The sequence below is a fragment of the Rhamphochromis longiceps genome, linkage group LG11 (genome assembly GCF_057381845.1).
Source record: "Rhamphochromis longiceps isolate RC_006_pf linkage group LG11, R_longiceps_female_GT1.1, whole genome shotgun sequence".
In the NCBI taxonomy this organism is placed as follows: domain Eukaryota; kingdom Metazoa; phylum Chordata; class Actinopteri; order Cichliformes; family Cichlidae; genus Rhamphochromis; species Rhamphochromis longiceps.
In genome coordinates this window covers 34,623,354-34,649,578 of record NC_140567.1, presented here as the reverse complement: position 1 = coordinate 34,649,578, position 26,225 = coordinate 34,623,354, and the positions used below count along the sequence as shown (strand labels likewise).

Genomic DNA, 26,225 nt, shown 5'->3' with positions numbered 1-26,225 from the left:
AGGAGTTCTCTGAAGCAAGCGCAGCTCGACATATGCTGCCCTAAGAAGCCCAGAACTGTTATCTAAAGAGGCCATGCGGTTGATCACGTTGTGCATTGGCTGAAAATAGGCCCAAGTCCTGGGCAGGCCAGCTAGAGACACTCATTTCCAAGAGCTTAGTCTGTGCCTGCATCTTCAGTAAATATGGTGACTGGAGACATGTTGGTTTGTGTGAAATTTCCTGAAATTTGGGCTATAGACAACTTTTTACAACATGAGCATCCAAAGGTTACAAGCGTCAGAGCCCTGTACAAGATTTGAGTACTTTCACTCCTCTTTGTGCCAAACAGCAGTACAACCCCATAAGATAAAGAAATGCCTGCAGGCAGACACTTTTGTATGGGGAAACAAAGAAGCATGTTTCCGCCTGGTTTCGGACCAGGGACCTTTCGCGTGTTAGGCGAACGTGATAACCACTACACTACGGAAACGGAGCGTGCATGCCCTCTCGTCATTAGAGGGGCAATTCGATGCCTTCTTAAATTTGAGGACTTTTATGACAGATCATGTAGGACTAGTGAGAAGCGGGGAACTCCCATTTGTGTCATTTTTCAAGCATTCCCCCATTTATGGTTATATTGACAATCCAAATTGTGATCTCGAGATAGCATCTCTTCAAATGGGAGCTGATCTTCTTGTTGACAAGCTCTTTGATGTTCTTTGTCAGGCTAGCACACAACCTACAGAAGACAAACACACGAGACTTATTTGTTAATAGGGACGCAAGTAAAGCAGAGAAAACGCTGGACAAGCAGAGTTCTCTTGGACAAGCTTCTCTTCTCATGGGAGCTCTTGCCTAGAAGACATTTTTGACTTATGAGTGCACAGGTGGAATTGATGTTTTTTCAAACCCATTATAGGACTAGATTGTTAGATCGACTAGGATGTGGTGGAGAAATTCCACAGGGTGTTTTTGAATGATGGACTCTGTGCAAAAAAAATGCACGTAGCGTGCGATTAACGGGTGTGTGGTCATTCCAGGTAAAAGGCAGAGCAGAGAAGGAGACTGCTCACTCCCCGTCGGGGAATCGAACCCCGGTCTTCCGCGTGACAGGCGGAGATACTGTCCACTATACTAACGAGGACCTGCAAACCTCTGTCGGCGTCATGTCAAGGTGGGATTCGCAGCAGGTATGACACGCAAACTCTCGTCGGCCATGTAAAAAACCCCATCACTTTACCAGGAACTACAGTTTTATGGGTGTTTGACAGAGAACTTTTTTCTGCTTTCAGCAGGGTTCCATGGTGTAACGGTTAGCACTCTGGACTTTGAATCCAGTGATCTGAGTTCAAGTCTCAGTGGAGCCTCATTTGGCTTTCTAGCCCTTTGCTCCGCATTAGCACAAGCTAGCATGAGAGTTTAATGACTTAAAGAACAAGTTAGTGGCCCAGTCAATTCCACTCCTCTTCTGTTGGCTGATCCCATCTGCGCGTGGTCTTCATGCCGCACCAAACCTCGCTCATGCTCTTGTACTGCACTTTCCACTTCAGCGTCCTGCTGTATCTTTCATTGGCCACCGTGACTCAAGGCAACAATTCCCCTTGTACTCTTCTCACTTCTAACTCTGTTGCCACCACTGAAGGCTCTGAGCTTCTGGTTGACAAGCTTTTTGATGTCCTTTGCTTGGCTAGCACACAACCTATAGAAGACAAAACTAGGAGTCTTATTTCTCAATAGGGACGCAAGTAAAACAGAGAAAATGCTGGACAAGCAGAGTTGTCTAAACAGTGAACATCAATTCCCTTGTGACCAAAGAAGCAAAACACCCATGTTTCCGCCCGGTTTCGGACCGGGGACCTTTCGCGTGTGAGGCGAATGTGATAACTACTACACTACGGAAACGGTGAGTGATGGCTTGCTTGGCTTTGGAATGTGTCTCAATCAGTAATCTGGCCAATCTGACAAATCTGATGGCAGGTTACTATCATGCCCTTGAACAGAAGGAACCATGGAGAAGAGACAGACGCTCGCTAGCAAGGAATCTGAACTATAGTCTCGATGTTAGGCTCACTTAAAAACTTTTGACATTTAGGAGTTCTCTGAAGCAAGCGCAGCTCGACATATGCTGCCCTAAGAAGCCCAGAACTGTTATCTAAAGAGGCCATGCGGTTGATCACGTTGTGCATTGGCTGAAAATAGGCCCAAGTCCTGGGCAGGCCAGCTAGAGACACTCATTTCCAAGAGCTTAGTCTGTGCCTGCATCTTCAGTAAATATGGTGACTGCAGACATGTTGGTTTGTGTGAAATTTCCTGAAATTTGGGCTATAGACAACTTTTTACAACATGAGCATCCAAAGGTTACAAGCGTCAGAGCCCTGTACAAGATTTGAGTACTTTCACTCCTCTTTGTGCCAAACAGCAGTACAACCCCATAAGATAAAGCAATGCCTGCAGGCAGACACTTTTGTATGGGGAAACAAAGAAGCATGTTTCCGCCTGGTTTCGGACCAGGGACCTTTCGCGTGTTAGGCGAACGTGATAACCACTACACTACGGAAACGGAGCGTGCATGCCCTCTCGTCATTAGAGGGGCAATTCGATGCCTTCTTAAATTTGAGGACTTTTATGACAGATCATGTAGGACTAGTGAGAAGCGGGGAACTCCCATTTGTGTCATTTTTCAAGCATTCCCCCATTTATGGTTATATTGACAATCCAAATTGTGATCTCGAGATAGCATCTCTTCAAATGGGAGCTGATCTTCTTGTTGACAAGCTCTTTGATGTTCTTTGTCAGGCTAGCACACAACCTACAGAAGACAAACACACGAGACTTATTTGTTAATAGGGACGCAAGTAAAGCAGAGAAAACGCTGGACAAGCAGAGTTCTCTTGGACAAGCTTCTCTTCTCATGGGAGCTCTTGCCTAGAAGACATTTTTGACTTATGAGTGCACAGGTGGAATTGATGTTTTTTCAAACCCATTATAGGACTAGATTGTTAGATCGACTAGGATGTGGTGGAGAAATTCCACAGGGTGTTTTTGAATGATGGACTCTGTGCAAAAAAAATGCACGTAGCGTGCGATTAACGGGTGTGTGGTCATTCCAGGTAAAAGGCAGAGCAGAGAAGGAGACTGCTCACTCCCCGTCGGGGAATCGAACCCCGGTCTTCTGCGTGACAGGCGGAGATACTGTCCACTATACTAACGAGGACCTGCAAACCTCTGTCGGCGTCATGTCAAGGTGGGATTCGCAGCAGGTATGACACGCAAACTCTCGTCGGCCATGTAAAAAACCCCATCACTTTACCAGGAACTACAGTTTTATGGGTGTTTGACAGAGAACTTTTTTCTGCTTTCAGCAGGGTTCCATGGTGTAACGGTTAGCACTCTGGACTTTGAATCCAGTGATCTGAGTTCAAGTCTCAGTGGAGCCTCATTTGGCTTTCTAGCCCTTTGCTCCGCATTAGCACAAGCTAGCATGGGAGTTTAATGACTTAAAGAACAAGTTAGTGGCCCAGTCAATTCCACTCCTCTTCTGTTGGCTGATCCCATCTGCGCGTGGTCTTCATGCCGCACCAAACCTCGCTCATGCTCTTGTACTGCACTTTCCACTTCAGCGTCCTGCTGTATCTTTCATTGGCCACCGTGACTCAAGGCAACAATTCCCCTTGTACTCTTCTCACTTCTAACTCTGTTGCCACCACTGAAGGCTCTGAGCTTCTGGTTGACAAGCTTTTTGATGTCCTTTGCTTGGCTAGCACACAACCTATAGAAGACAAAACTAGGAGTCTTATTTCTCAATAGGGACGCAAGTAAAACAGAGAAAATGCTGGACAAGCAGAGTTGTCTAAACAGTGAACATCAATTCCCTTGTGACCAAAGAAGCAAAACACCCATGTTTCCGCCCGGTTTCGGACCGGGGACCTTTCGCGTGTGAGGCGAATGTGATAACCACTACACTACGGAAACGGTGAGTGATGGCTTGCTTGGCTTTGGAATGTGTCTCAATCAGTAATCTGGCCAATCTGACAAATCTGATGGCAGGTTACTATCATGCCCTTGAACAGAAGGAACCATGGAGAAGAGACAGACGCTCGCTAGCAAGGAATCTGAACTATAGTCTCGATGTTAGGCTCACTTAAAAACTTTTGACATTTAGGAGTTCTCTGAAGCAAGCGCAGCTCGACATATGCTGCCCTAAGAAGCCCAGAACTGTTATCTAAAGAGGCCATGCGGTTGATCACGTTGTGCATTGGCTGAAAATAGGCCCAAGTCCTGGGCAGGCCAGCTAGAGACACTCATTTCCAAGAGCTTAGTCTGTGCCTGCATCTTCAGTAAATATGGTGACTGGAGACATGTTGGTTTGTGTGAAATTTCCTGAAATTTGGGCTATAGACAACTTTTTACAACATGAGCATCCAAAGGTTACAAGCGTCAGAGCCCTGTACAAGATTTGAGTACTTTCACTCCTCTTTGTGCCAAACAGCAGTACAACCCCATAAGATAAAGCAATGCCTGCAGGCAGACACTTTTGTATGGGGAAACAAAGAAGCATGTTTCCGCCTGGTTTCGGACCAGGGACCTTTCGCGTGTTAGGCGAACGTGATAACCACTACACTACGGAAACGGAGCGTGCATGCCCTCTCGTCATTAGAGGGGCAATTCGATGCCTTCTTAAATTTGAGGACTTTTATGACAGATCATGTAGGACTAGTGAGAAGCGGGGAACTCCCATTTGTGTCATTTTTCAAGCATTCCCCCATTTATGGTTATATTGACAATCCAAATTGTGATCTCGAGATAGCATCTCTTCAAATGGGAGCTGATCTTCTTGTTGACAAGCTCTTTGATGTTCTTTGTCAGGCTAGCACACAACCTACAGAAGACAAACACACGAGACTTATTTGTTAATAGGGACGCAAGTAAAGCAGAGAAAACGCTGGACAAGCAGAGTTCTCTTGGACAAGCTTCTCTTCTCATGGGAGCTCTTGCCTAGAAGACATTTTTGACTTATGAGTGCACAGGTGGAATTGATGTTTTTTCAAACCCATTATAGGACTAGATTGTTAGATCGACTAGGATGTGGTGGAGAAATTCCACAGGGTGTTTTTGAATGATGGACTCTGTGCAAAAAAAATGCACGTAGCGTGCGATTAACGGGTGTGTGGTCATTCCAGGTAAAAGGCAGAGCAGAGAAGGAGACTGCTCACTCCCCGTCGGGGAATCGAACCCCGGTCTTCTGCGTGACAGGCGGAGATACTGTCCACTATACTAACGAGGACCTGCAAACCTCTGTCGGCGTCATGTCAAGGTGGGATTCGCAGCAGGTATGACACGCAAACTCTCGTCGGCCATGTAAAAAACCCCATCACTTTACCAGGAACTACAGTTTTATGGGTGTTTGACAGAGAACTTTTTTCTGCTTTCAGCAGGGTTCCATGGTGTAACGGTTAGCACTCTGGACTTTGAATCCAGTGATCTGAGTTCAAGTCTCAGTGGAGCCTCATTTGGCTTTCTAGCCCTTTGCTCCGCATTAGCACAAGCTAGCATGGGAGTTTAATGACTTAAAGAACAAGTTAGTGGCCCAGTCAATTCCACTCCTCTTCTGTTGGCTGATCCCATCTGCGCGTGGTCTTCATGCCGCACCAAACCTCGCTCATGCTCTTGTACTGCACTTTCCACTTCAGCGTCCTGCTGTATCTTTCATTGGCCACCGTGACTCAAGGCAACAATTCCCCTTGTACTCTTCTCACTTCTAACTCTGTTGCCACCACTGAAGGCTCTGAGCTTCTGGTTGACAAGCTTTTTGATGTCCTTTGCTTGGCTAGCACACAACCTATAGAAGACAAAACTAGGAGTCTTATTTCTCAATAGGGACGCAAGTAAAACAGAGAAAATGCTGGACAAGCAGAGTTGTCTAAACAGTGAACATCAATTCCCTTGTGACCAAAGAAGCAAAACACCCATGTTTCCGCCCGGTTTCGGACCGGGGACCTTTCGCGTGTGAGGCGAATGTGATAACCACTACACTACGGAAACGGTGAGTGATGGCTTGCTTGGCTTTGGAATGTGTCTCAATCAGTAATCTGGCCAATCTGACAAATCTGATGGCAGGTTACTATCATGCCCTTGAACAGAAGGAACCATGGAGAAGAGACAGACGCTCGCTAGCAAGGAATCTGAACTATAGTCTCGATGTTAGGCTCACTTAAAAACTTTTGACATTTAGGAGTTCTCTGAAGCAAGCGCAGCTCGACATATGCTGCCCTAAGAAGCCCAGAACTGTTATCTAAAGAGGCCATGCGGTTGATCACGTTGTGCATTGGCTGAAAATAGGCCCAAGTCCTGGGCAGGCCAGCTAGAGACACTCATTTCCAAGAGCTTAGTCTGTGCCTGCATCTTCAGTAAATATGGTGACTGGAGACATGTTGGTTTGTGTGAAATTTCCTGAAATTTGGGCTATAGACAACTTTTTACAACATGAGCATCCAAAGGTTACAAGCGTCAGAGCCCTGTACAAGATTTGAGTACTTTCACTCCTCTTTGTGCCAAACAGCAGTACAACCCCATAAGATAAAGCAATGCCTGCAGGCAGACACTTTTGTATGGGGAAACAAAGAAGCATGTTTCCGCCTGGTTTCGGACCAGGGACCTTTCGCGTGTTAGGCGAACGTGATAACCACTACACTACGGAAACGGAGCGTGCATGCCCTCTCGTCATTAGAGGGGCAATTCGATGCCTTCTTAAATTTGAGGACTTTTATGACAGATCATGTAGGACTAGTGAGAAGCGGGGAACTCCCATTTGTGTCATTTTTCAAGCATTCCCCCATTTATGGTTATATTGACAATCCAAATTGTGATCTCGAGATAGCATCTCTTCAAATGGGAGCTGATCTTCTTGTTGACAAGCTCTTTGATGTTCTTTGTCAGGCTAGCACACAACCTACAGAAGACAAACACACGAGACTTATTTGTTAATAGGGACGCAAGTAAAGCAGAGAAAACGCTGGACAAGCAGAGTTCTCTTGGACAAGCTTCTCTTCTCATGGGAGCTCTTGCCTAGAAGACATTTTTGACTTATGAGTGCACAGGTGGAATTGATGTTTTTTCAAACCCATTATAGGACTAGATTGTTAGATCGACTAGGATGTGGTGGAGAAATTCCACAGGGTGTTTTTGAATGATGGACTCTGTGCAAAAAAAATGCACGTAGCGTGCGATTAACGGGTGTGTGGTCATTCCAGGTAAAAGGCAGAGCAGAGAAGGAGACTGCTCACTCCCCGTCGGGGAATCGAACCCCGGTCTTCCGCGTGACAGGCGGAGATACTGTCCACTATACTAACGAGGACCTGCAAACCTCTGTCAGCGTCATGTCAAGGTGGGATTCGCAGCAGGTATGACACGCAAACTCTCGTCGGCCATGTAAAAAACCCCATCACTTTACCAGGAACTACAGTTTTATGGGTGTTTGACAGAGAACTTTTTTCTGCTTTCAGCAGGGTTCCATGGTGTAACGGTTAGCACTCTGGACTTTGAATCCAGTGATCTGAGTTCAAGTCTCAGTGGATCCTCATTTGGCTTTCTAGCCCTTTGCTCCGCATTAGCACAAGCTAGCATGAGAGTTTAATGACTTAAAGAACAAGTTAGTGGCCCAGTCAATTCCACTCCTCTTCTGTTGGCTGATCCCATCTGCGCGTGGTCTTCATGCCGCACCAAACCTCGCTCATGCTCTTGTACTGCACTTTCCACTTCAGCGTCCTGCTGTATCTTTCATTGGCCACCGTGACTCAAGGCAACAATTCCCCTTGTACTCTTCTCACTTCTAACTCTGTTGCCACCACTGAAGGCTCTGAGCTTCTGGTTGACAAGCTTTTTGATGTCCTTTGCTTGGCTAGCACACAACCTATAGAAGACAAAACTAGGAGTCTTATTTCTCAATAGGGACGCAAGTAAAACAGAGAAAATGCTGGACAAGCAGAGTTGTCTAAACAGTGAACATCAATTCCCTTGTGACCAAAGAAGCAAAACACCCATGTTTCCGCCCGGTTTCGGACCGGGGACCTTTCGCGTGTGAGGCGAATGTGATAACCACTACACTACGGAAACGGTGAGTGATGGCTTGCTTGGCTTTGGAATGTGTCTCAATCAGTAATCTGGCCAATCTGACAAATCTGATGGCAGGTTACTATCATGCCCTTGAACAGAAGGAACCATGGAGAAGAGACAGACGCTCGCTAGCAAGGAATCTGAACTATAGTCTCGATGTTAGGCTCACTTAAAAACTTTTGACATTTAGGAGTTCTCTGAAGCAAGCGCAGCTCGACATATGCTGCCCTAAGAAGCCCAGAACTGTTATCTAAAGAGGCCATGCGGTTGATCACGTTGTGCATTGGCTGAAAATAGGCCCAAGTCCTGGGCAGGCCAGCTAGAGACACTCATTTCCAAGAGCTTAGTCTGTGCCTGCATCTTCAGTAAATATGGTGACTGCAGACATGTTGGTTTGTGTGAAATTTCCTGAAATTTGGGCTATAGACAACTTTTTACAACATGAGCATCCAAAGGTTACAAGCGTCAGAGCCCTGTACAAGATTTGAGTACTTTCACTCCTCTTTGTGCCAAACAGCAGTACAACCCCATAAGATAAAGCAATGCCTGCAGGCAGACACTTTTGTATGGGGAAACAAAGAAGCATGTTTCCGCCTGGTTTCGGACCAGGGACCTTTCGCGTGTTAGGCGAACGCGATAACCACTACACTACGGAAACGGAGCGTGCATGCCCTCTCGTCATTAGAGGGGCAATTCGATGCCTTCTTAAATTTGAGGACTTTTATGACAGATCATGTAGGACTAGTGAGAAGCGGGGAACTCCCATTTGTGTCATTTTTCAAGCATTCCCCCATTTATGGTTATATTGACAATCCAAATTGTGATCTCGAGATAGCATCTCTTCAAATGGGAGCTGATCTTCTTGTTGACAAGCTCTTTGATGTTCTTTGTCAGGCTAGCACACAACCTACAGAAGACAAACACACGAGACTTATTTGTTAATAGGGACGCAAGTAAAGCAGAGAAAACGCTGGACAAGCAGAGTTCTCTTGGACAAGCTTCTCTTCTCATGGGAGCTCTTGCCTAGAAGACATTTTTGACTTATGAGTGCACAGGTGGAATTGATGTTTTTTCAAACCCATTATAGGACTAGATTGTTAGATCGACTAGGATGTGGTGGAGAAATTCCACAGGGTGTTTTTGAATGATGGACTCTGTGCAAAAAAAATGCACGTAGCGTGCGATTAACGGGTGTGTGGTCATTCCAGGTAAAAGGCAGAGCAGAGAAGGAGACTGCTCACTCCCCGTCGGGGAATCGAACCCCGGTCTTCCGCGTGACAGGCGGAGATACTGTCCACTATACTAACGAGGACCTGCAAACCTCTGTCGGCGTCATGTCAAGGTGGGATTCGCAGCAGGTATGACACGCAAACTCTCGTCGGCCATGTAAAAAACCCCATCACTTTACCAGGAACTACAGTTTTATGGGTGTTTGACAGAGAACTTTTTTCTGCTTTCAGCAGGGTTCCATGGTGTAACGGTTAGCACTCTGGACTTTGAATCCAGTGATCTGAGTTCAAGTCTCAGTGGACCCTCATTTGGCTTTCTAGCCCTTTGCTCCGCATTAGCACAAGCTAGCATGAGAGTTTAATGACTTAAAGAACAAGTTAGTGGCCCAGTCAATTCCACTCCTCTTCTGTTGGCTGATCCCATCTGCGCGTGGTCTTCATGCCGCACCAAACCTCGCTCATGCTCTTGTACTGCACTTTCCACTTCAGCGTCCTGCTGTATCTTTCATTGGCCACCGTGACTCAAGGCAACAATTCCCCTTGTACTCTTCTCACTTCTAACTCTGTTGCCACCACTGAAGGCTCTGAGCTTCTGGTTGACAAGCTTTTTGATGTCCTTTGCTTGGCTAGCACACAACCTATAGAAGACAAAACTAGGAGTCTTATTTCTCAATAGGGACGCAAGTAAAACAGAGAAAATGCTGGACAAGCAGAGTTGTCTAAACAGTGAACATCAATTCCCTTGTGACCAAAGAAGCAAAACACCCATGTTTCCGCCCGGTTTCGGACCGGGGACCTTTCGCGTGTGAGGCGAATGTGATAACCACTACACTACGGAAACGGTGAGTGATGGCTTGCTTGGCTTTGGAATGTGTCTCAATCAGTAATCTGGCCAATCTGACAAATCTGATGGCAGGTTACTATCATGCCCTTGAACAGAAGGAACCATGGAGAAGAGACAGACGCTCGCTAGCAAGGAATCTGAACTATAGTCTCGATGTTAGGCTCACTTAAAAACTTTTGACATTTAGGAGTTCTCTGAAGCAAGCGCAGCTCGACATATGCTGCCCTAAGAAGCCCAGAACTGTTATCTAAAGAGGCCATGCGGTTGATCACGTTGTGCATTGGCTGAAAATAGGCCCAAGTCCTGGGCAGGCCAGCTAGAGACACTCATTTCCAAGAGCTTAGTCTGTGCCTGCATCTTCAGTAAATATGGTGACTGGAGACATGTTGGTTTGTGTGAAATTTCCTGAAATTTGGGCTATAGACAACTTTTTACAACATGAGCATCCAAAGGTTACAAGCGTCAGAGCCCTGTACAAGATTTGAGTACTTTCACTCCTCTTTGTGCCAAACAGCAGTACAACCCCATAAGATAAAGCAATGCCTGCAGGCAGACACTTTTGTATGGGGAAACAAAGAAGCATGTTTCCGCCTGGTTTCGGACCAGGGACCTTTCGCGTGTTAGGCGAACGTGATAACCACTACACTACGGAAACGGAGCGTGCATGCCCTCTCGTCATTAGAGGGGCAATTCGATGCCTTCTTAAATTTGAGGACTTTTATGACAGATCATGTAGGACTAGTGAGAAGCGGGGAACTCCCATTTGTGTCATTTTTCAAGCATTCCCCCATTTATGGTTATATTGACAATCCAAATTGTGATCTCGAGATAGCATCTCTTCAAATGGGAGCTGATCTTCTTGTTGACAAGCTCTTTGATGTTCTTTGTCAGGCTAGCACACAACCTACAGAAGACAAACACACGAGACTTATTTGTTAATAGGGACGCAAGTAAAGCAGAGAAAACGCTGGACAAGCAGAGTTCTCTTGGACAAGCTTCTCTTCTCATGGGAGCTCTTGCCTAGAAGACATTTTTGACTTATGAGTGCACAGGTGGAATTGATGTTTTTTCAAACCCATTATAGGACTAGATTGTTAGATCGACTAGGATGTGGTGGAGAAATTCCACAGGGTCTTTTTGAATGATGGACTCTGTGCAAAAAAAATGCACGTAGCGTGCGATTAACGGGTGTGTGGTCATTCCAGGTAAAAGGCAGAGCAGAGAAGGAGACTGCTCACTCCCCGTCGGGGAATCGAACCCCGGTCTTCCGCGTGACAGGCGGAGATACTGTCCACTATACTAACGAGGACCTGCAAGCCTCTGTCGGCGTCATGTCAAGGTGGGATTCGCAGCAGGTATGACACGCAAACTCTCGTCGGCCATGTAAAAAACCCCATCACTTTACCAGGAACTACAGTTTTATGGGTGTTTGACAGAGAACTTTTTTCTGCTTTCAGCAGGGTTCCATGGTGTAACGGTTAGCACTCTGGACTTTGAATCCAGTGATCTGAGTTCAAGTCTCAGTGGATCCTCATTTGGCTTTCTAGCCCTTTGCTCCGCATTAGCACAAGCTAGCATGAGAGTTTAATGACTTAAAGAACAAGTTAGTGGCCCAGTCAATTCCACTCCTCTTCTGTTGGCTGATCCCATCTGCGCGTGGTCTTCATGCCGCACCAAACCTCGCTCTTGCTCTTGTACTGCACTTTCCACTTCAGCGTCCTGCTGTATCTTTCATTGGCCACCGTGACTCAAGGCAACAATTCCCCTTGTACTCTTCTCACTTCTAACTCTGTTGCCACCACTGAAGGCTCTGAGCTTCTGGTTGACAAGCTTTTTGATGTCCTTTGCTTGGCTAGCACACAACCTATAGAAGACAAAACTAGGAGTCTTATTTCTCAATAGGGACGCAAGTAAAACAGAGAAAATGCTGGACAAGCAGAGTTGTCTAAACAGTGAACATCAATTCCCTTGTGACCAAAGAAGCAAAACACCCATGTTTCCGCCCGGTTTCGGACCGGGGACCTTTCGCGTGTGAGGCGAATGTGATAACCAATACACTACGGAAACGGTGAGTGATGGCTTGCTTGGCTTTGGAATGTGTCTCAATCAGTAATCTGGCCAATCTGACAAATCTGATGGCAGGTTACTATCATGCCCTTGAACAGAAGGAACCATGGAGAAGAGACAGACGCTCGCTAGCAAGGAATCTGAACTATAGTCTCGATGTTAGGCTCACTTAAAAACTTTTGACATTTAGGAGTTCTCTGAAGCAAGCGCAGCTCGACATATGCTGCCCTAAGAAGCCCAGAACTGTTATCTAAAGAGGCCATGCGGTTGATCACGTTGTGCATTGGCTGAAAATAGGCCCAAGTCCTGGGCAGGCCAGCTAGAGACACTCATTTCCAAGAGCTTAGTCTGTGCCTGCATCTTCAGTAAATATGGTGACTGGAGACATGTTGGTTTGTGTGAAATTTCCTGAAATTTGGGCTATAGACAACTTTTTACAACATGAGCATCCAAAGGTTACAAGCGTCAGAGCCCTGTACAAGATTTGAGTACTTTCACTCCTCTTTGTGCCAAACAGCAGTACAACCCCATAAGATAAAGCAATGCCTGCAGGCAGACACTTTTGTATGGGGAAACAAAGAAGCATGTTTCCGCCTGGTTTCGGACCAGGGACCTTTCGCGTGTTAGGCGAACGTGATAACCACTACACTACGGAAACGGAGCGTGCATGCCCTCTCGTCATTAGAGGGGCAATTCGATGCCTTCTTAAATTTGAGGACTTTTATGACAGATCATGTAGGACTAGTGAGAAGCGGGGAACTCCCATTTGTGTCATTTTTCAAGCATTCCCCCATTTATGGTTATATTGACAATCCAAATTGTGATCTCGAGATAGCATCTCTTCAAATGGGAGCTGATCTTCTTGTTGACAAGCTCTTTGATGTTCTTTGTCAGGCTAGCACACAACCTACAGAAGACAAACACACGAGACTTATTTGTTAATAGGGACGCAAGTAAAGCAGAGAAAACGCTGGACAAGCAGAGTTCTCTTGGACAAGCTTCTCTTCTCATGGGAGCTCTTGCCTAGAAGACATTTTTGACTTATGAGTGCACAGGTGGAATTGATGTTTTTTCAAACCCATTATAGGACTAGATTGTTAGATCGACTAGGATGTGGTGGAGAAATTCCACAGGGTGTTTTTGAATGATGGACTCTGTGCAAAAAAAATGCACGTAGCGTGCGATTAACGGGTGTGTGGTCATTCCAGGTAAAAGGCAGAGCAGAGAAGGAGACTGCTCACTCCCCGTCGGGGAATCGAACCCCGGTCTTCCGCGTGACAGGCGGAGATACTGTCCACTATACTAACGAGGACCTGCAAGCCTCTGTCGGCGTCATGTCAAGGTGGGATTCGCAGCAGGTATGACACGCAAACTCTCGTCGGCCATGTAAAAAACCCCATCACTTTACCAGGAACTACAGTTTTATGGGTGTTTGACAGAGAACTTTTTTCTGCTTTCAGCAGGGTTCCATGGTGTAACGGTTAGCACTCTGGACTTTGAATCCAGTGATCTGAGTTCAAGTCTCAGTGGATCCTCATTTGGCTTTCTAGCCCTTTGCTCCGCATTAGCACAAGCTAGCATGAGAGTTTAATGACTTAAAGAACAAGTTAGTGGCCCAGTCAATTCCACTCCTCTTCTGTTGGCTGATCCCATCTGCGCGTGGTCTTCATGCCGCACCAAACCTCGCTCTTGCTCTTGTACTGCACTTTCCACTTCAGCGTCCTGCTGTATCTTTCATTGGCCACCGTGACTCAAGGCAACAATTCCCCTTGTACTCTTCTCACTTCTAACTCTGTTGCCACCACTGAAGGCTCTGAGCTTCTGGTTGACAAGCTTTTTGATGTCCTTTGCTTGGCTAGCACACAACCTATAGAAGACAAAACTAGGAGTCTTATTTCTCAATAGGGACGCAAGTAAAACAGAGAAAATGCTGGACAAGCAGAGTTGTCTAAACAGTGAACATCAATTCCCTTGTGACCAAAGAAGCAAAACACCCATGTTTCCGCCCGGTTTCGGACCGGGGACCTTTCGCGTGTGAGGCGAATGTGATAACCAATACACTACGGAAACGGTGAGTGATGGCTTGCTTGGCTTTGGAATGTGTCTCAATCAGTAATCTGGCCAATCTGACAAATCTGATGGCAGGTTACTATCATGCCCTTGAACAGAAGGAACCATGGAGAAGAGACAGACGCTCGCTAGCAAGGAATCTGAACTATAGTCTCGATGTTAGGCTCACTTAAAAACTTTTGACATTTAGGAGTTCTCTGAAGCAAGCGCAGCTCGACATATGCTGCCCTAAGAAGCCCAGAACTGTTATCTAAAGAGGCCATGCGGTTGATCACGTTGTGCATTGGCTGAAAATAGGCCCAAGTCCTGGGCAGGCCAGCTAGAGACACTCATTTCCAAGAGCTTAGTCTGTGCCTGCATCTTCAGTAAATATGGTGACTGGAGACATGTTGGTTTGTGTGAAATTTCCTGAAATTTGGGCTATAGACAACTTTTTACAACATGAGCATCCAAAGGTTACAAGCGTCAGAGCCCTGTACAAGATTTGAGTACTTTCACTCCTCTTTGTGCCAAACAGCAGTACAACCCCATAAGATAAAGCAATGCCTGCAGGCAGACACTTTTGTATGGGGAAACAAAGAAGCATGTTTCCGCCTGGTTTCGGACCAGGGACCTTTCGCGTGTTAGGCGAACGTGATAACCACTACACTACGGAAACGGAGCGTGCATGCCCTCTCGTCATTAGATGGGCAATTCGATGCCTTCTTAAATTTGAGGACTTTTATGACAGATCATGTAGGACTAGTGAGAAGCGGGGAACTCCCATTTGTGTCATTTTTCAAGCATTCCCCCATTTATGGTTATATTGACAATCCAAATTGTGATCTCGAGATAGCATCTCTTCAAATGGGAGCTGATCTTCTTGTTGACAAGCTCTTTGATGTTCTTTGTCAGGCTAGCACACAACCTACAGAAGACAAACACACGAGACTTATTTGTTAATAGGGACGCAAGTAAAGCAGAGAAAACGCTGGACAAGCAGAGTTCTCTTGGACAAGCTTCTCTTCTCATGGGAGCTCTTGCCTAGAAGACATTTTTGACTTATGAGTGCACAGGTGGAATTGATGTTTTTTCAAACCCATTATAGGACTAGATTGTTAGATCGACTAGGATGTGGTGGAGAAATTCCACAGGGTGTTTTTGAATGATGGACTCTGTGCAAAAAAAATGCACGTAGCGTGCGATTAACGGGTGTGTGGTCATTCCAGGTAAAAGGCAGAGCAGAGAAGGAGACTGCTCACTCCCCGTCGGGGAATCGAACCCCGGTCTTCCGCGTGACAGGCGGAGATACTGTCCACTATACTAACGAGGACCTGCAAACCTCTGTCGGCGTCATGTCAAGGTGGGATTCGCAGCAGGTATGACACGCAAACTCTCGTCGGCCATGTAAAAAACCCCATCACTTTACCAGGAACTACAGTTTTATGGGTGTTTGACAGAGAACTTTTTTCTGCTTTCAGCAGGGTTCCATGGTGTAACGGTTAGCACTCTGGACTTTGAATCCAGTGATCTGAGTTCAAGTCTCAGTGGACCCTCATTTGGCTTTCTAGCCCTTTGCTCCGCATTAGCACAAGCTAGCATGAGAGTTTAATGACTTAAAGAACAAGTTAGTGGCCCAGTCAATTCCACTCCTCTTCTGTTGGCTGATCCCATCTGCGCGTGGTCTTCATGCCGCACCAAACCTCGCTCATGCTCTTGTACTGCACTTTCCACTTCAGCGTCCTGCTGTATCTTTCATTGGCCACCGTGACTCAAGGCAACAATTCCCCTTGTACTCTTCTCACTTCTAACTCTGTTGCCACCACTGAAGGCTCTGAGCTTCTGGTTGACAAGCTTTTTGATGTCCTTTGCTTGGCTAGCACACAACCTATAGAAGACAAAACTAGGAGTCTTATTTCTCAATAGGGACGCAAGTAAAACAGAGAAAATGCTGGACAAGCAGAGTTGTCTAAACAGTGAACATCAATTCCCTTGTGACCAAAGAAGCAAAACACCCATGTTTCCGCCCGGTTTCGGACCGGGGACCTTTCGCGTGTGAGGCGAATGTGATAACCACTACACTACGGAAACGGTGAGTGATGGCTTGCTTGGCTTTGGAATGTGTCTCAATCAGTAATCTGGCCAATCTGACAAATCTGATGGCAGGTTACTATCATGCCCTTGAACAGAAGGAACCATGGAGAAGAGACAGACGCTCGCTAGCAAGGAATCTGAACTATAGTCTCGATGTTAGGCTCACTTAAAAGCTTTTGACATTTAGGAGTTCTCTGAAGCAAGCGCAGCTCGACATATGCTGCCCTAAGAAGCCCAGAACTGTTATCTAAAGAGGCCATGCGGTTGATCACGTTGTGCATTGGCTGAAAATAGGCCCAAGTCCTGGGCAGGCCAGCTAGAGACACTCATTTCCAAGAGCTTAGTCTGTGCCTGCATCTTCAGTAAATATGGTGACTGGAGACATGTTGGTTTGTGTGAAATTTCCTGAAATTTGGGCTATAGACAACTTTTTACAACATGAGCATCCAAAGGTTACAAGCGTCAGAGCCCTGTACAAGATTTGAGTACTTTCACTCCTCTTTGTGCCAAACAGCAGTACAACCCCATAAGATAAAGCAATGCCTGCAGGCAGACACTTTTGTATGGGGAAACAAAGAAGCATGTTTCCGCCTGGTTTCGGACCAGGGACCTTTCGCGTGTTAGGCGAACGTGATAACCACTACACTACGGAAACGGAGCGTGCATGCCCTCTCGTCATTAGAGGGGCAATTCGATGCCTTCTTAAATTTGAGGACTTTTATGACAGATCATGTAGGACTAGTGAGAAGCGGGGAACTCCCATTTGTGTCATTTTTCAAGCATTCCCCCATTTATGGTTATATTGACAATCCAAATTGTGATCTCGAGATAGCATCTCTTCAAATGGGAGCTGATCTTCTTGTTGACAAGCTCTTTGATGTTCTTTGTCAGGCTAGCACACAACCTACAGAAGACAAACACACGAGACTTATTTGTTAATAGGGACGCAAGTAAAGCAGAGAAAACGCTGGACAAGCAGAGTTCTCTTGGACAAGCTTCTCTTCTCATGGGAGCTCTTGCCTAGAAGACATTTTTGACTTATGAGTGCACAGGTGGAATTGATGTTTTTTCAAACCCATTATAGGACTAGATTGTTAGATCGACTAGGATGTGGTGGAGAAATTCCACAGGGTCTTTTTGAATGATGGACTCTGTGCAAAAAAAATGCACGTAGCGTGCGATTAACGGGTGTGTGGTCATTCCAGGTAAAAGGCAGAGCAGAGAAGGGGACTGCTCACTCCCCGTCGGGGAATCGAACCCCGGTCTTCCGCGTGACAGGCGGAGATACTGTCCACTATACTAACGAGGACCTGCAAACCTCTGTCGGCGTCATGTCAAGGTGGGATTCGCAGCAGGTATGACACGCAAACTCTCGTCGGCCATGTAAAAAACCCCATCACTTTACCAGGAACTACAGTTTTATGGGTGTTTGACAGAGAACTTTTTTCTGCTTTCAGCAGGGTTCCATGGTGTAACGGTTAGCACTCTGGACTTTGAATCCAGTGATCTGAGTTCAAGTCTCAGTGGACCCTCATTTGGCTTTCTAGCCCTTTGCTCCGCATTAGCACAAGCTAGCATGAGAGTTTAATGACTTAAAGAACAAGTTAGTGGCCCAGTCAATTCCACTCCTCTTCTGTTGGCTGATCCCATCTGCGCGTGGTCTTCATGCCGCACCAAACCTCGCTCATGCTCTTGTACTGCACTTTCCACTTCAGCGTCCTGCTGTATCTTTCATTGGCCACCGTGACTCAAGGCAACAATTCCCCTTGTACTCTTCTCACTTCTAACTCTGTTGCCACCACTGAAGGCTCTGAGCTTCTGGTTGACAAGCTTTTTGATGTCCTTTGCTTGGCTAGCACACAACCTATAGAAGACAAAACTAGGAGTCTTATTTCTCAATAGGGACGCAAGTAAAACAGAGAAAATGCTGGACAAGCAGAGTTGTCTAAACAGTGAACATCAATTCCCTTGTGACCAAAGAAGCAAAACACCCATGTTTCCGCCCGGTTTCGGACCGGGGACCTTTCGCGTGTGAGGCGAATGTGATAACCACTACACTACGGAAACGGTGAGTGATGGCTTGCTTGGCTTTGGAATGTGTCTCAATCAGTAATCTGGCCAATCTGACAAATCTGATGGCAGGTTACTATCATGCCCTTGAACAGAAGGAACCATGGAGAAGAGACAGACGCTCGCTAGCAAGGAATCTGAACTATAGTCTCGATGTTAGGCTCACTTAAAAACTTTTGACATTTAGGAGTTCTCTGAAGCAAGCGCAGCTCGACATATGCTGCCCTAAGAAGCCCAGAACTGTTATCTAAAGAGGCCATGCGGTTGATCACGTTGTGCATTGGCTGAAAATAGGCCCAAGTCCTGGGCAGGCCAGCTAGAGACACTCATTTCCAAGAGCTTAGTCTGTGCCTGCATCTTCAGTAAATATGGTGACTGGAGACATGTTGGTTTGTGTGAAATTTCCTGAAATTTGGGCTATAGACAACTTTTTACAACATGAGCATCCAAAGGTTACAAGCGTCAGAGCCCTGTACAAGATTTGAGTACTTTCACTCCTCTTTGTGCCAAACAGCAGTACAACCCCATAAGATAAAGCAATGCCTGCAGGCAGACACTTTTGTATGGGGAAACAAAGAAGCATGTTTCCGCCTGGTTTCGGACCAGGGACCTTTCGCGTGTTAGGCGAACGTGATAACCACTACACTACGGAAACGGAGCGTGCATGCCCTCTCGTCATTAGAGGGGCAATTCGATGCCTTCTTAAATTTGAGGACTTTTATGACAGATCATGTAGGACTAGTGAGAAGCGGGGAACTCCCATTTGTGTCATTTTTCAAGCATTCCCCCATTTATGGTTATATTGACAATCCAAATTGTGATCTCGAGATAGCATCTCTTCAAATGGGAGCTGATCTTCTTGTTGACAAGCTCTTTGATGTTCTTTGTCAGGCTAGCACACAACCTACAGAAGACAAACACACGAGACTTATTTGTTAATAGGGACGCAAGTAAAGCAGAGAAAACGCTGGACAAGCAGAGTTCTCTTGGACAAGCTTCTCTTCTCATGGGAGCTCTTGCCTAGAAGACATTTTTGACTTATGAGTGCACAGGTGGAATTGATGTTTTTTCAAACCCATTATAGGACTAGATTGTTAGATCGACTAGGATGTGGTGGAGAAATTCCACAGGGTCTTTTTGAATGATGGACTCTGTGCAAAAAAAATGCACGTAGCGTGCGATTAACGGGTGTGTGGTCATTCCAGGTAAAAGGCAGAGCAGAGAAGGAGACTGCTCACTCCCCGTCGGGGAATCGAACCCCGGTCTTCCGCGTGACAGGCGGAGATACTGTCCACTATACTAACGAGGACCTGCAAGCCTCTGTCGGCGTCATGTCAAGGTGGGATTCGCAGCAGGTATGACACGCAAACTCTCGTCGGCCATGTAAAAAACCCCATCACTTTACCAGGAACTACAGTTTTATGGGTGTTTGACAGAGAACTTTTTTCTGCTTTCAGCAGGGTTCCATGGTGTAACGGTTAGCACTCTGGACTTTGAATCCAGTGATCTGAGTTCAAGTCTCAGTGGATCCTCATTTGGCTTTCTAGCCCTTTGCTCCGCATTAGCACAAGCTAGCATGAGAGTTTAATGACTTAAAGAACAAGTTAGTGGCCCAGTCAATTCCACTCCTCTTCTGTTGGCTGATCCCATCTGCGCGTGGTCTTCATGCCGCACCAAACCTCGCTCATGCTCTTGTACTGCACTTTCCACTTCAGCGTCCTGCTGTATCTTTCATTGGCCACCGTGACTCAAGGCAACAATTCCCCTTGTACTCTTCTCACTTCTAACTCTGTTGCCACCACTGAAGGCTCTGAGCTTCTGGTTGACAAGCTTTTTGATGTCCTTTGCTTGGCTAGCACACAACCTATAGAAGACAAAACTAGGAGTCTTATTTCTCAATAGGGACGCAAGTAAAACAGAGAAAATGCTGGACAAGCAGAGTTGTCTAAACAGTGAACATCAATTCCCTTGTGACCAAAGAAGCAAAACACCCATGTTTCCGCCCGGTTTCGGACCGGGGACCTTTCGCGTGTGAGGCGAATGTGATAACCACTACACTACGGAAACGGTGAGTGATGGCTTGCTTGGCTTTGGAATGTGTCTCAATCAGTAATCTGGCCAATCTGACAAATCTGATGGCAGGTTACTATCATGCCCTTGAACAGAAGGAACCATGGAGAAGAGACAGACGCTCGCTAGCAAGGAATCTGAACTATAGTCTCGATGTTAGGCTCACTTAAAAGCTTTTGACATTTAGGAGTTCTCTGAAGCAAGCGCAGCTCGACATATGCTGCCCTAAGAAGCCCAGAACTGTTATCTAAAGAGGCCATGCGGTTGATCACGTTGTGCATTGGCTGAAAATAGGCCCAAGTCCTGGGCAGGCCAGCTAGAGACACTCATTTCCAAGAGCTTAGTCTGTGCCTGCATCTTCAGTAAATATGGTGACTGGAGACATGTTGGTTTGTGTGAAATTTCCTGAAATTTGGGCTATAGACAACTTTTTACAACATGAGCATCCAAAGGTTACAAGCGTCAGAGCCCTGTACAAGATTTGAGTACTTTCACTCCTCTTTGTGCCAAACAGCAGTACAACCCCATAAGATAAAGCAATGCCTGCAGGCAGACACTTTTGTATGGGGAAACAAAGAAGCATGTTTCCGCCTGGTTTCGGACCAGGGACCTTTCGCGTGTTAGGCGAACGTGATAACCACTACACTACGGAAACGGAGCGTGCATGCCCTCTCGTCATTAGAGGGGCAATTCGATGCCTTCTTAAATTTGAGGACTTTTATGACAGATCATGTAGGACTAGTGAGAAGCGGGGAACTCCCATTTGTGTCATTTTTCAAGCATTCCCCCATTTATGGTTATATTGACAATCCAAATTGTGATCTCGAGATAGCATCTCTTCAAATGGGAGCTGATCTTCTTGTTGACAAGCTCTTTGATGTTCTTTGTCAGGCTAGCACACAACCTACAGAAGACAAACACACGAGACTTATTTGTTAATAGGGACGCAAGTAAAGCAGAGAAAACGCTGGACAAGCAGAGTTCTCTTGGACAAGCTTCTCTTCTCATGGGAGCTCTTGCCTAGAAGACATTTTTGACTTATGAGTGCACAGGTGGAATTGATGTTTTTTCAAACCCATTATAGGACTAGATTGTTAGATCGACTAGGATCTGGTGGAGAAATTCCACAGGGTGTTTTTGAATGATGGACTCTGTGCAAAAAAAAATGCACGTAGCGTGCGATTAACGGGTGTGTGGTCATTCCAGGTAAAAGGCAGAGCAGAGAAGGAGACTGCTCACTCCCCGTCGGGGAATCGAACCCCGGTCTTCCGCGTGACAGGCGGAGATACTGGCCACTATACTAACGAGGACCTGCAAACCTCTGTCGGCGTCATGTCAAGGTGGGATTCGCAGCAGGTATGACACGCAAACTCTCGTCGGCCATGTAAAAAACCCCATCACTTTACCAGGAACTACAGTTTTATGGGTGTTTGACAGAGAACTTTTTTCTACTTTCAGCAGGGTTCCATGGTGTAACGGTTAGCACTCTGGACTTTGAATCCAGTGATCTGAGTTCAAGTCTCAGTGGAGCCTCATTTGGCTTTCTAGCCCTTTGCTCCGCATTAGCACAAGCTAGCATGAGAGTTTAATGACTTAAAGAACAAGTTAGTGGCCCAGTCAATTCCACTCCTCTTCTGTTGGCTGATCCCATCTGCGCGTGGTCTTCATGCCGCACCAAACCTCGCTCATGCTCTTGTACTGCACTTTCCACTTCAGCGTCCTGCTGTATCTTTCATTGGCCACCGTGACTCAAGGCAACAATTCCCCTTGTACTCTTCTCACTTCTAACTCTGTTGCCACCACTGAAGGCTCTGAGCTTCTGGTTGACAAGCTTTTTGATGTCCTTTGCTTGGCTAGCACACAACCTATAGAAGACAAAACTAGGAGTCTTATTTCTCAATAGGGACGCAAGTAAAACAGAGAAAATGCTGGACAAGCAGAGTTGTCTAAACAGTGAACATCAATTCCCTTGTGACCAAAGAAGCAAAACACCCATGTTTCCGCCCGGTTTCGGACCGGGGACCTTTCGCGTGTGAGGCGAATGTGATAACCACTACACTACGGAAACGGTGAGTGATGGCTTGCTTGGCTTTGGAATGTGTCTCAATCAGTAATCTGGCCAATCTGACAAATCTGATGGCAGGTTACTATCATGCCCTTGAACAGAAGGAACCATGGAGAAGAGACAGACGCTCGCTAGCAAGGAATCTGAACTATAGTCTCGATGTTAGGCTCACTTAAAAGCTTTTGACATTTAGGAGTTCTCTGAAGCAAGCGCAGCTCGACATATGCTGCCCTAAGAAGCCCAGAACTGTTATCTAAAGAGGCCATGCGGTTGATCACGTTGTGCATTGGCTGAAAATAGGCCCAAGTCCTGGGCAGGCCAGCTAGAGACACTCATTTCCAAGAGCTTAGTCTGTGCCTGCATCTTCAGTAAATATGGTGACTGGAGACATGTTGGTTTGTGTGAAATTTCCTGAAATTTGGGCTATAGACAACTTTTTACAACATGAGCATCCAAAGGTTACAAGCGTCAGAGCCCTGTACAAGATTTGAGTACTTTCACTCCTCTTTGTGCCAAACAGCAGTACAACCCCATAAGATAAAGCAATGCCTGCAGGCAGACACTTTTGTATGGGGAAACAAAGAAGCATGTTTCCGCCTGGTTTCGGACCAGGGACCTTTCGCGTGTTAGGCGAACGTGATAACCACTACACTACGGAAACGGAGCGTGCATGCCCTCTCGTCATTAGAGGGGCAATTCGATGCCTTCTTAAATTTGAGGACTTTTATGACAGATCATGTAGGACTAGTGAGAAGCGGGGAACTCCCATTTGTGTCATTTTTCAAGCATTCCCCCATTTATGGTTATATTGACAATCCAAATTGTGATCTCGAGATAGCATCTCTTCAAATGGGAGCTGATCTTCTTGTTGACAAGCTCTTTGATGTTCTTTGTCAGGCTAGCACACAACCTACAGAAGACAAACACACGAGACTTATTTGTTAATAGGGACGCAAGTAAAGCAGAGAAAACGCTGGACAAGCAGAGTTCTCTTGGACAAGCTTCTCTTCTCATGGGAGCTCTTGCCTAGAAGACATTTTTGACTTATGAGTGCACAGGTGGAATTGATGTTTTTTCAAACCCATTATAGGACTAGATTGTTAGATCGACTAGGATCTGGTGGAGAAATTCCACAGGGTGTTTTTGAATGATGGACTCTGTGCAAAAAAAATGCACGTAGCGTGCGATTAACGGGTGTGTGGTCATTCCAGGTAAAAGGCAGAGCAGAGAAGGAGACTGCTCACTCCCCGTCGGGGAATCGAACCCCGGTCTTCCGCGTGACAGGCGGAGATACTGGCCACTATACTAACGAGGACCTGCAAACCTCTGTCGGCGTCATGTCAAGGTGGGATTCGCAGCAGGTATGACACGCAAACTCTCGTCGGCCATGTAAAAAACCCCATCACTTTACCAGGAACTACAGTTTTATGGGTGTTTGACAGAGAACTTTTTTCTGCTTTCAGCAGGGTTCCATGGTGTAACGGTTAGCACTCTGGACTTTGAATCCAGTGATCTGAGTTCAAGTCTCAGTGGAGCCTCATTTGGCTTTCTAGCCCTTTGCTCCGCATTAGCACAAGCTAGCATGAGAGTTTAATGACTTAAAGAACAAGTTAGTGGCCCAGTCAATTCCACTCCTCTTCTGTTGGCTGATCCCATCTGCGCGTGGTCTTCATGCCGCACCAAACCTCGCTCATGCTCTTGTACTGCACTTTCCACTTCAGCGTCCTGCTGTATCTTTCATTGGCCACCGTGACTCAAGGCAACAATTCCCCTTGTACTCTTCTCACTTCTAACTCTGTTGCCACCACTGAAGGCTCTGAGCTTCTGGTTGACAAGCTTTTTGATGTCCTTTGCTTGGCTAGCACACAACCTATAGAAGACAAAACTAGGAGTCTTATTTCTCAATAGGGACGCAAGTAAAACAGAGAAAATGCTGGACAAGCAGAGTTGTCTAAACAGTGAACATCAATTCCCTTGTGACCAAAGAAGCAAAACACCCATGTTTCCGCCCGGGGACCTTTCGCGTGTGAGGCGAATGTGATAACCACTACACTACGGAAACGGTGAGTGATGGCTTGCTTGGCTTTGGAATGTGTCTCAATCAGTAATCTGGCCAATCTGACAAATCTGATGGCAGGTTACTATCATGCCCTTGAACAGAAGGAACCATGGAGAAGAGACAGACGCTCGCTAGCAAGGAATCTGAACTATAGTCTCGATGTTAGGCTCACTTAAAAGCTTTTGACATTTAGGAGTTCTCTGAAGTAAGCGCAGCTCGACATATGCTGCCCTAAGAAGCCCAGAACTGTTATCTAAAGAGGCCATGCGGTTGATCACGTTGTGCATTGGCTGAAAATAGGCCCAAGTCCTGGGCAGGCCAGCTAGAGACACTCATTTCCAAGAGCTTAGTCTGTGCCTGCATCTTCAGTAAATATGGTGACTGGAGACATGTTGGTTTGTGTGAAATTTCCTGAAATTTGGGCTATAGACAACTTTTTACAACATGAGCATCCAAAGGTTACAAGCGTCAGAGCCCTGTACAAGATTTGAGTACTTTCACTCCTCTTTGTGCCAAACAGCAGTACAACCCCATAAGATAAAGCAATGCCTGCAGGCACACACTTTTGTATCGGGAAACAAAGAAGCATGTTTCCGCCCGGTTTCGGACAGGGGACCTTTCGCGTGTGAGGCGAACGTGATAACCACTACACTACGGAAACGGAGCGTGCATGCCCTCTCGTCATTAGAGGGGCAATTCGATGCCTTCTTAAATTTGAGGACTTTTATGACAGATCATGTAGGACTAGTGAGAAGCGGGGAACTCCCATTTGTGTCATTTTTCAAGCATTCCCCCATTTATGGTTATATTGACAATCCAAATTGTGATCTCGAGATAGCATCTCTTCAAATGGGAGCTGATCTTCTTGTTGACAAGCTCTTTGATGTTCTTTGTCAGGCTAGCACACAACCTACAGAAGACAAACACACGAGACTTATTTGTTAATAGGGACGCAAGTAAAGCAGAGAAAACGCTGGACAAGCAGAGTTCTCTTGGACAAGCTTCTCTTCTCATGGGAGCTCTTGCCTAGAAGACATTTTTGACTTATGAGTGCACAGGTGGAATTGATGTTTTTTCAAACCCATTATAGGACTAGATTGTTAGATCGACTAGGATCTGGTGGAGAAATTCCACAGGGTCTTTTTGAATGATGGACTCTGTGCAAAAAAAATGCACGTAGCGTGCGATTAACGGGTGTGTGGTCATTCCAGTTAAAAGGCAGAGCAGAGAAGGAGACTGCTCACTCCCCGTCGGGGAATCGAACCCCGGTCTTCCGCGTGACAGGCGGAGATACTGTCCACTATACTAACGAGGACCTGCAAGCCTCTGTCGGCGTCATGTCAAGGTGGGATTCGCAGCAGGTATGACACTCAAAGTCTCGTCGGCCATGTAAAAAACCCCATCACTTTACCAGGAACTACAGTTTTATGGGTGTTTGACAGAGAACTTTTTTCTGCTTTCAGCAAGGTTCCATGGTGTAACAGTTAGCACTCTGGACTTTGAATCCAGTGATCTGAGTTCAAGTTCCAACAATGCTAGTGTTAGCGGCGCTAACGGCTGCAGACAGGAAGATACTGCCAGCACCG

At 46.2% G+C, this 26,225-nt stretch overlaps 49 non-coding genes across 49 annotated transcripts; 12 read left to right on the top strand and 37 right to left on the bottom strand.

Annotated features, from left to right (window-relative positions):
- Positions 1-397: 397 nt before the first annotated feature.
- Positions 398-470, bottom strand: trnav-aac (transfer RNA valine (anticodon AAC)). Its single transcript has one exon. It is a non-coding gene; the product is annotated as a tRNA-Val (tRNA).
- Positions 471-1,052: 582 nt separating this feature from the next.
- On the bottom strand, positions 1,053-1,124 carry trnad-guc (transfer RNA aspartic acid (anticodon GUC)). Its single transcript has one exon. It is a non-coding gene; the product is annotated as a tRNA-Asp (tRNA).
- Positions 1,125-1,275: 151 nt separating this feature from the next.
- Positions 1,276-1,347, top strand: trnaq-uug (transfer RNA glutamine (anticodon UUG)). Its single transcript has one exon. It is a non-coding gene; the product is annotated as a tRNA-Gln (tRNA).
- A 462-nt stretch (positions 1,348-1,809) lies between these two features.
- trnav-cac (transfer RNA valine (anticodon CAC)) lies at positions 1,810-1,882 on the bottom strand. Its single transcript has one exon. It is a non-coding gene; the product is annotated as a tRNA-Val (tRNA).
- Positions 1,883-2,467: 585 nt separating this feature from the next.
- trnav-aac (transfer RNA valine (anticodon AAC)) lies at positions 2,468-2,540 on the bottom strand. Its single transcript has one exon. It is a non-coding gene; the product is annotated as a tRNA-Val (tRNA).
- A 582-nt stretch (positions 2,541-3,122) lies between these two features.
- trnad-guc (transfer RNA aspartic acid (anticodon GUC)) lies at positions 3,123-3,194 on the bottom strand. The gene has a single exon. It is a non-coding gene; the product is annotated as a tRNA-Asp (tRNA).
- Positions 3,195-3,345: 151 nt separating this feature from the next.
- On the top strand, positions 3,346-3,417 carry trnaq-uug (transfer RNA glutamine (anticodon UUG)). Its single transcript has one exon. It is a non-coding gene; the product is annotated as a tRNA-Gln (tRNA).
- A 462-nt stretch (positions 3,418-3,879) lies between these two features.
- On the bottom strand, positions 3,880-3,952 carry trnav-cac (transfer RNA valine (anticodon CAC)). The gene has a single exon. It is a non-coding gene; the product is annotated as a tRNA-Val (tRNA).
- A 585-nt stretch (positions 3,953-4,537) lies between these two features.
- trnav-aac (transfer RNA valine (anticodon AAC)) lies at positions 4,538-4,610 on the bottom strand. Its single transcript has one exon. It is a non-coding gene; the product is annotated as a tRNA-Val (tRNA).
- Positions 4,611-5,192: 582 nt separating this feature from the next.
- Positions 5,193-5,264, bottom strand: trnad-guc (transfer RNA aspartic acid (anticodon GUC)). The gene has a single exon. It is a non-coding gene; the product is annotated as a tRNA-Asp (tRNA).
- Positions 5,265-5,415: 151 nt separating this feature from the next.
- On the top strand, positions 5,416-5,487 carry trnaq-uug (transfer RNA glutamine (anticodon UUG)). The gene has a single exon. It is a non-coding gene; the product is annotated as a tRNA-Gln (tRNA).
- Positions 5,488-5,949: 462 nt separating this feature from the next.
- Positions 5,950-6,022, bottom strand: trnav-cac (transfer RNA valine (anticodon CAC)). The gene has a single exon. It is a non-coding gene; the product is annotated as a tRNA-Val (tRNA).
- A 585-nt stretch (positions 6,023-6,607) lies between these two features.
- On the bottom strand, positions 6,608-6,680 carry trnav-aac (transfer RNA valine (anticodon AAC)). The gene has a single exon. It is a non-coding gene; the product is annotated as a tRNA-Val (tRNA).
- Positions 6,681-7,262: 582 nt separating this feature from the next.
- On the bottom strand, positions 7,263-7,334 carry trnad-guc (transfer RNA aspartic acid (anticodon GUC)). Its single transcript has one exon. It is a non-coding gene; the product is annotated as a tRNA-Asp (tRNA).
- A 151-nt stretch (positions 7,335-7,485) lies between these two features.
- Positions 7,486-7,557, top strand: trnaq-uug (transfer RNA glutamine (anticodon UUG)). The gene has a single exon. It is a non-coding gene; the product is annotated as a tRNA-Gln (tRNA).
- Positions 7,558-8,019: 462 nt separating this feature from the next.
- trnav-cac (transfer RNA valine (anticodon CAC)) lies at positions 8,020-8,092 on the bottom strand. The gene has a single exon. It is a non-coding gene; the product is annotated as a tRNA-Val (tRNA).
- Positions 8,093-8,677: 585 nt separating this feature from the next.
- Positions 8,678-8,750, bottom strand: trnav-aac (transfer RNA valine (anticodon AAC)). The gene has a single exon. It is a non-coding gene; the product is annotated as a tRNA-Val (tRNA).
- A 582-nt stretch (positions 8,751-9,332) lies between these two features.
- trnad-guc (transfer RNA aspartic acid (anticodon GUC)) lies at positions 9,333-9,404 on the bottom strand. The gene has a single exon. It is a non-coding gene; the product is annotated as a tRNA-Asp (tRNA).
- A 150-nt stretch (positions 9,405-9,554) lies between these two features.
- Positions 9,555-9,627, top strand: trnaq-uug (transfer RNA glutamine (anticodon UUG)). Its single transcript has one exon. It is a non-coding gene; the product is annotated as a tRNA-Gln (tRNA).
- Positions 9,628-10,089: 462 nt separating this feature from the next.
- Positions 10,090-10,162, bottom strand: trnav-cac (transfer RNA valine (anticodon CAC)). Its single transcript has one exon. It is a non-coding gene; the product is annotated as a tRNA-Val (tRNA).
- Positions 10,163-10,747: 585 nt separating this feature from the next.
- On the bottom strand, positions 10,748-10,820 carry trnav-aac (transfer RNA valine (anticodon AAC)). The gene has a single exon. It is a non-coding gene; the product is annotated as a tRNA-Val (tRNA).
- Positions 10,821-11,402: 582 nt separating this feature from the next.
- Positions 11,403-11,474, bottom strand: trnad-guc (transfer RNA aspartic acid (anticodon GUC)). Its single transcript has one exon. It is a non-coding gene; the product is annotated as a tRNA-Asp (tRNA).
- Positions 11,475-11,625: 151 nt separating this feature from the next.
- trnaq-uug (transfer RNA glutamine (anticodon UUG)) lies at positions 11,626-11,697 on the top strand. The gene has a single exon. It is a non-coding gene; the product is annotated as a tRNA-Gln (tRNA).
- Positions 11,698-12,159: 462 nt separating this feature from the next.
- trnav-cac (transfer RNA valine (anticodon CAC)) lies at positions 12,160-12,232 on the bottom strand. Its single transcript has one exon. It is a non-coding gene; the product is annotated as a tRNA-Val (tRNA).
- A 585-nt stretch (positions 12,233-12,817) lies between these two features.
- On the bottom strand, positions 12,818-12,890 carry trnav-aac (transfer RNA valine (anticodon AAC)). The gene has a single exon. It is a non-coding gene; the product is annotated as a tRNA-Val (tRNA).
- Positions 12,891-13,472: 582 nt separating this feature from the next.
- On the bottom strand, positions 13,473-13,544 carry trnad-guc (transfer RNA aspartic acid (anticodon GUC)). Its single transcript has one exon. It is a non-coding gene; the product is annotated as a tRNA-Asp (tRNA).
- A 151-nt stretch (positions 13,545-13,695) lies between these two features.
- Positions 13,696-13,767, top strand: trnaq-uug (transfer RNA glutamine (anticodon UUG)). The gene has a single exon. It is a non-coding gene; the product is annotated as a tRNA-Gln (tRNA).
- A 462-nt stretch (positions 13,768-14,229) lies between these two features.
- On the bottom strand, positions 14,230-14,302 carry trnav-cac (transfer RNA valine (anticodon CAC)). The gene has a single exon. It is a non-coding gene; the product is annotated as a tRNA-Val (tRNA).
- Positions 14,303-14,887: 585 nt separating this feature from the next.
- trnav-aac (transfer RNA valine (anticodon AAC)) lies at positions 14,888-14,960 on the bottom strand. The gene has a single exon. It is a non-coding gene; the product is annotated as a tRNA-Val (tRNA).
- A 582-nt stretch (positions 14,961-15,542) lies between these two features.
- On the bottom strand, positions 15,543-15,614 carry trnad-guc (transfer RNA aspartic acid (anticodon GUC)). Its single transcript has one exon. It is a non-coding gene; the product is annotated as a tRNA-Asp (tRNA).
- A 150-nt stretch (positions 15,615-15,764) lies between these two features.
- trnaq-uug (transfer RNA glutamine (anticodon UUG)) lies at positions 15,765-15,837 on the top strand. The gene has a single exon. It is a non-coding gene; the product is annotated as a tRNA-Gln (tRNA).
- Positions 15,838-16,299: 462 nt separating this feature from the next.
- On the bottom strand, positions 16,300-16,372 carry trnav-cac (transfer RNA valine (anticodon CAC)). Its single transcript has one exon. It is a non-coding gene; the product is annotated as a tRNA-Val (tRNA).
- Positions 16,373-16,957: 585 nt separating this feature from the next.
- trnav-aac (transfer RNA valine (anticodon AAC)) lies at positions 16,958-17,030 on the bottom strand. The gene has a single exon. It is a non-coding gene; the product is annotated as a tRNA-Val (tRNA).
- Positions 17,031-17,612: 582 nt separating this feature from the next.
- Positions 17,613-17,684, bottom strand: trnad-guc (transfer RNA aspartic acid (anticodon GUC)). The gene has a single exon. It is a non-coding gene; the product is annotated as a tRNA-Asp (tRNA).
- A 150-nt stretch (positions 17,685-17,834) lies between these two features.
- Positions 17,835-17,907, top strand: trnaq-uug (transfer RNA glutamine (anticodon UUG)). Its single transcript has one exon. It is a non-coding gene; the product is annotated as a tRNA-Gln (tRNA).
- Positions 17,908-18,369: 462 nt separating this feature from the next.
- Positions 18,370-18,442, bottom strand: trnav-cac (transfer RNA valine (anticodon CAC)). The gene has a single exon. It is a non-coding gene; the product is annotated as a tRNA-Val (tRNA).
- Positions 18,443-19,027: 585 nt separating this feature from the next.
- Positions 19,028-19,100, bottom strand: trnav-aac (transfer RNA valine (anticodon AAC)). Its single transcript has one exon. It is a non-coding gene; the product is annotated as a tRNA-Val (tRNA).
- Positions 19,101-19,682: 582 nt separating this feature from the next.
- trnad-guc (transfer RNA aspartic acid (anticodon GUC)) lies at positions 19,683-19,754 on the bottom strand. Its single transcript has one exon. It is a non-coding gene; the product is annotated as a tRNA-Asp (tRNA).
- A 151-nt stretch (positions 19,755-19,905) lies between these two features.
- Positions 19,906-19,977, top strand: trnaq-uug (transfer RNA glutamine (anticodon UUG)). The gene has a single exon. It is a non-coding gene; the product is annotated as a tRNA-Gln (tRNA).
- A 462-nt stretch (positions 19,978-20,439) lies between these two features.
- On the bottom strand, positions 20,440-20,512 carry trnav-cac (transfer RNA valine (anticodon CAC)). Its single transcript has one exon. It is a non-coding gene; the product is annotated as a tRNA-Val (tRNA).
- A 585-nt stretch (positions 20,513-21,097) lies between these two features.
- On the bottom strand, positions 21,098-21,170 carry trnav-aac (transfer RNA valine (anticodon AAC)). The gene has a single exon. It is a non-coding gene; the product is annotated as a tRNA-Val (tRNA).
- Positions 21,171-21,753: 583 nt separating this feature from the next.
- On the bottom strand, positions 21,754-21,825 carry trnad-guc (transfer RNA aspartic acid (anticodon GUC)). Its single transcript has one exon. It is a non-coding gene; the product is annotated as a tRNA-Asp (tRNA).
- Positions 21,826-21,976: 151 nt separating this feature from the next.
- trnaq-uug (transfer RNA glutamine (anticodon UUG)) lies at positions 21,977-22,048 on the top strand. Its single transcript has one exon. It is a non-coding gene; the product is annotated as a tRNA-Gln (tRNA).
- A 462-nt stretch (positions 22,049-22,510) lies between these two features.
- trnav-cac (transfer RNA valine (anticodon CAC)) lies at positions 22,511-22,583 on the bottom strand. Its single transcript has one exon. It is a non-coding gene; the product is annotated as a tRNA-Val (tRNA).
- Positions 22,584-23,168: 585 nt separating this feature from the next.
- Positions 23,169-23,241, bottom strand: trnav-aac (transfer RNA valine (anticodon AAC)). The gene has a single exon. It is a non-coding gene; the product is annotated as a tRNA-Val (tRNA).
- Positions 23,242-23,823: 582 nt separating this feature from the next.
- Positions 23,824-23,895, bottom strand: trnad-guc (transfer RNA aspartic acid (anticodon GUC)). The gene has a single exon. It is a non-coding gene; the product is annotated as a tRNA-Asp (tRNA).
- A 151-nt stretch (positions 23,896-24,046) lies between these two features.
- trnaq-uug (transfer RNA glutamine (anticodon UUG)) lies at positions 24,047-24,118 on the top strand. The gene has a single exon. It is a non-coding gene; the product is annotated as a tRNA-Gln (tRNA).
- Positions 24,119-25,227: 1,109 nt separating this feature from the next.
- Positions 25,228-25,300, bottom strand: trnav-cac (transfer RNA valine (anticodon CAC)). The gene has a single exon. It is a non-coding gene; the product is annotated as a tRNA-Val (tRNA).
- Positions 25,301-25,882: 582 nt separating this feature from the next.
- trnad-guc (transfer RNA aspartic acid (anticodon GUC)) lies at positions 25,883-25,954 on the bottom strand. The gene has a single exon. It is a non-coding gene; the product is annotated as a tRNA-Asp (tRNA).
- Positions 25,955-26,225: the final 271 nt, after the last annotated feature.